This window comes from Chrysochloris asiatica, unplaced genomic scaffold (assembly GCF_000296735.1).
Source record: "Chrysochloris asiatica unplaced genomic scaffold, ChrAsi1.0 scaffold00368, whole genome shotgun sequence".
Taxonomy (NCBI): Eukaryota; Metazoa; Chordata; class Mammalia; order Afrosoricida; family Chrysochloridae; genus Chrysochloris; species Chrysochloris asiatica.
In genome coordinates this window covers 1829593-1835166 of record NW_006408886.1, presented here as the reverse complement: position 1 = coordinate 1835166, position 5574 = coordinate 1829593, and positions in this window count along the sequence as shown.

Sequence of the window (5574 nt, the reverse complement as noted above, 5' to 3'; positions counted from 1 at the left end):
GGACTCTTTGTCTCTCTATATTACCCAAGAAGAGTCAGAAACTGCTGCCATATAGCCAAGCTACAATCACACTATAAAACACCAAAACCCAGGTAAGAACCAACACCAACTGCCATATACCAGGGAAACTGACAACACCTGTGAAAGTTACTCTGAGTTAAGCAATAAGAAGACTGAAAAGGGAAGCCCACGTCTTGATCACATCTTCTTGGAAGCAATCAGAAAGCATAAAACATTCCAAAACACATGCTCATTTAAGTATTAAGGCCACAGATAAACACTAAACATGTCCAAGAAGCAAAAGCAGATGACCATATCAGCACATGTCCACAAACAAGATAAAATGTCTGAAACAAATGACCTAGAGTTAGACCTGGATTCCATTCTGGAAGGAGGGCAGGCCTTGGAAATGCCTGAGAAGGAATTCACAAAAGTGATTATAAAATGTTTCAAAACACTTTACAATGGAGTTGAGAAAAACAAGGAAGAAGTCAGGAAAGTGCTACAGGAACATTCAAATAAGATAGATACAGCATTGGAAACAATTCAAAACCTACAGAATGAGGTCCAAATGATCAATAACAGAATATCAGAAATAGACAATACTCTGAAAGGGCAGAGGAGTAGAATAGACGAGATGGAAGGTAGAACCAGTAATCTGGAAGACAAATCTCTCAATACCACTAAGATAACAAATGCAAAAAAGGATTTAAAAAAATCTGAAGAAGGTCTAAGATTCATGTTGGACAACATGAAGATGAGTAACTTAAGAATTACTGGCATTCCAGAACAAGAAGAATCACACAAGTCCACAGAGGAAATAGCTGAAGAACTGCTGGAAGAAAATTTCTCAAACAACCTGAAAAGTGAAAAGATAAATATTCAAAAAGCTCAATGAACCCCAGGAAGGATAGACCCCAAAACAAAATCACCAAGACATATCATGATCAACCTCTCCAAAATCAAAGGTAAGGAGACACTTCTGAACACAGCCAGAGAAAACAGAAATGTCACATACAAAGAGCAATCAAATAAGATTGATACAGCACTGGAAATAATTAAAAACTTGCAAAAAGAGGTCCATATGATTAATAACAAAATATCAGAAATGGACAATACACTGAAAGGGGAAAGGAGCAGAATAGAAGAGATGGAAGTCAGAACTAGCGGGCTGGAAGACAATCTCTCCATATTACTAATATAGAAGTGCAAACTAAAAAAGGATAAAAAAAAATCTAAAGACAGTCTAAGATACATACTGGAAAAGATGAAGAGGAACAACTTAAGAATTATTAGCATTCTGGAACAGGAAGAATCAGAGAAGTCCACAGAGGAGATAGTTGAAGAGCTTCTGGAAGAAAATTTCCCTAACATCTTGAAAGATGAGAAGAAAAATATTCAAGAAGCCAAATGTACTCCAGGAAGGATAGACCCCAAAGAAAGTCACCAAGACATATAATAATCAAGCTCTCCAAAATCAAAGACAAAGAAAGAATCCTAAAAGTGGCCAGAGAGAAGGTAAGTGTCACTTATAAAGGCAAGCAAATCAGATTAAGCTCTGACTTCTCAGCAGAAACCATGCTGAGACATGGTTTCTGCTGAAACCAAGAAGACAATGGGGAGATATATACAAAGCCCTACAAGAAAAAATACTGTCAACCAAGAATTGTCTATCCAGCAAAACTATCACTCAAATACGATGGTGCAATCAAAACATTCCAAGATAAACACAATCTGAGATAATTTATCAAACCAATCCAGCACTTCAAAACATCTTAAAGGGAGTTCTTTGGGCTGAAAACTAACAAGAACAGACAACATTCAGAGATTGACAGGCATGACAACACCACCTGGAACTCAGTCGACAAATAGCATAGTCTAGAACAGAACAAGACTACAACAATGAATTCAAACGAGCTGCGAGGTCAACCAAAGATCAAAATTATATCAATGTCAAAGAAGGGATAAACGTAGCAACAGAGATCCAGGTGGTGAGAATGTCAGGTAGATTACAGGATACAATACATTCTCTTAAATGGAGAGAAAAGTTAGTAGACTATAAGGTAACCCCAAAGAAATTTAATACTTCACAACTTACCATGAAAATGAACTTCCAAGCAGAACAAGCACACAGGAAAACTTAGAAGAAACCTATAAGAAATAGCACAAAAAATACAAACCAAGCACAAGAAAGCATGCAGAAAAAAGGAATGTTACTACCAAAAATAACATAATGGCAGCAATTAATTCATACCTATCGATAATTACATTGGATGTTCATGGATTGAATTTACAAGTGAAGAGACAAAGAGTGGCAGATTGGATAAGAAAACAAGACCCTTCAATATACTGCCTGCAAGAGACACACCTTACATACAAAGACAAAATCAGACTAAAAATTAAAGGATGAAAAAATATGCCAAGCTACTCTGCAACAATAAGGAACTCTGGTAGCGTAGTGGTTACGAATCGGGCTGCGAACCTTAAGGTCAGTGGTTCGAAACTACCAGCTGCTCCGCGGGAGAAAGATGAGGCTTTCTACTCCCGTAAGGATTTACACCCTCGGAAACCCTGTACAGGGTCGCTATGGGTCGGCTCCGACTCGAAGGCACTTAACAACAACAACAACTCTGCAACAATAAACAAGCAGGAGTGGCAATACTACTCTCCAATAAAGTAAACTTTAAGATAAAAACCAGCGTAAGGACAAAGAAGGACACTATCTCATGATCAAAGTGTCAGTTGAGCAAGATGACATAACTATAATAAATATCTATACTCCCAACAAAAGAGGACCAAGATACATGAAGCAAACCTTATTAGAATTGAAGAAATAGATAAAGCTACAATTATAGTGGCAGATTTTAATACCCCACTTTTGATAAGGGACAGAAAAACCAGAAAGAAACTCGAGAAAGTTACAGAGGAACTAAACAATACAATCAACCAACTTGAACTCATAGGTGTGTACAACTCTATTCAACCCAACAACAGTACAATATACATTCTTCTCCAGTGCTCATGGAACATTTTCCAGAATTGACCATGTGTTAGGTCACAAAGCAAGCCTCAATAAATTTACAAACATGAAAATACTACAAAGCACCTTTCAGACCCAATAGTATAAAACTAGAAATCAACACCCTGCTGAAAAGAGTCTAGGTGAAAGAAGAAATAAAACGTGAATTAACAAAGTTCCAAGAAACAAGCGAGAATGAAAATACAACATACCAAAATCTTTGGGACATGGCAAAAGCAGTGCTGAGGACAATTTATTGTGATAAATGCACCCATCCAAAAAGAGGAAAGAATAAAAATTAGCACATTAACACAGCATCTTCAACAATTAGAAGTAGACCAGCAGAGGGAACCTACAGTCACCAAAAAACAAACAAACAAACAAACAAAAAAAAACCAAAAGAATAAAGGTAAGAGTAGAAATAAATGAGATGGAAAACAGAAAAACATAGAAGAATCAACAGAACACAAAGCTGATTCTTTGAAAGGATTAATAAAATTGACAAACCATTGGCAAAACTAACAAAAGAAAAGAGGGAGAGGACACAAATAACTTGCATTAGAAACCACATGGGTGATGTCACAACGGAACTAAACGAAATCAAAAGGATAATAACTGATTAGTATGAAGAGTTGTCCTCCAACAAATTCAAAAACTTAGAAGAGGTGGATATATTTCTAGAAAAACACGACCTAAGTAAACTTACACACAGTGAAGTAGAAAGCTTGAACAAACCTGTAACAAAAGAAGAAATTTATCATGTCATCAAAAATAGTCCAGGCCCAGGTGGCTTCACTGGTGAGTTCTACCAAGCATTCAGGAAAAACTGTCACCAATTCTACTTAAATTATTTCAGAATATAGAAGAGGATGGAAAACTCTCTAATACTTTTTATGGAGCAAGCATAACCCTCATACCAAAACCAGGGAAGGACATCACTAAGAAAGAAAACTATAGACCAATATCCCTCATCAACATAGACGCAAAAATTCTCAACAAAATCCTAGCCAACAGAATCCAGCACCACATCAAAAAAATAATACATCATGACCAAGTGGGTTTCATAAAAGGGATGCAAGGATGGTTCAACATTAGAAAAATAATCAATGTTATTCACCATATAAATAAGAAAAAGGAAAAGAACCACATAATCATATCGATTGACACAGAAAAGGCATTTAACACAATCCAACATCCATTCCTGATAAAAAACACTCAACAAAGTAGGAACTGAAGGGAAATCCCTCAACATAATCATCAGCATATATACAAAACCAACAGCCTACATCACTCTCAATGGAGAGAAACTGAAAGCTTTCTCTCTGCCAATGGGAACCAGACAAGGATGTCCTTTATCACCACTCCTATTCAATATTGTGCTGAAAGTTTTAGCCAGAGCTATACGACGTGATAGAGAAATTAAAGGCATCCAAATTGGCAAAGCAGAACTAAAACTCTCTCTATTCACAGGAGATATGATCCTAAACATAGAAAACCTCAAAGACACAGTAAAAAAAACTACTAGACCTCTTTGAAAGATTCAGCAAAGTGGCAGGGTATAAGATCAACATGCAAAAATCAGTTGGATTCCTCTATAGTACAGCGCTGAAAAGGACATTAGGCAAGCAACACCATTTACAATAGCCGCCCAAAGGATGACTTATTTAGGAATAAACGTAACCAGAGAAACAAAGGACTTATACAAAGAAAATTACGGAACACTACTACAAGAAATCAAAAGAGACTTACAGAAGTAAAAGAACATACCATATTTCTGGATAGGAAGACTCAACATCGTGAAAATGTCAATACTGCCCAAAGCAATTTACAAAAATAATGCAATCCCAATCCAGATTCCAACAACATTCTTCAAAGAGATGGAAGAGAAAATTACTAACTTTATATGGAAAGGAAAGAAACCCAGGATAAGCAAAGCACTGCTTCAAAAAAAGAACAAGGTTGGAGGTCTCACACTCCCCAATTTCAAAATTTGCTACATGGCTACAGTGGTCAAAACAACCTGGTACTGGTACAATGAAAGAGACATTGATCAATGGAACAGAATTGAGAATCCAGAAATTAACCCATCCACATACAGCCAACTGATTTTCGAAAAAGTGCCTAGGTATATTGCATGGGGAGGAGATAATCTCTTTAACACATGGTGCTGGCAGAACTGGAAATCAATATGCAAAAGAATGAAACAAGACCTTTACCTCATGCCCTATATAAAAACGAAGTCAGCATGGATTAAAGATCTAAGTGTGAATCACAAAATTGTGAAGGTCATCAATGATAAAATAGGGCCAAATGTGAGGACACTAACTCAGGGCATATACACAGACTACCAAACATTTTGAAAAGTACACAAACAAAAATAGACAAAATAGATGAGTAGGACATACTAAAAATTAAAAACTTATGTGCATCAAAAGACTTCACCATAGAGTAAACAGGGAAGCCACAGAATGGGAAAAATATTTTGCAATGACATATCAGATAAGGGACTCATTTCTAGAATATATAGGAAACTACAACACCTCTACAAGAAAAAG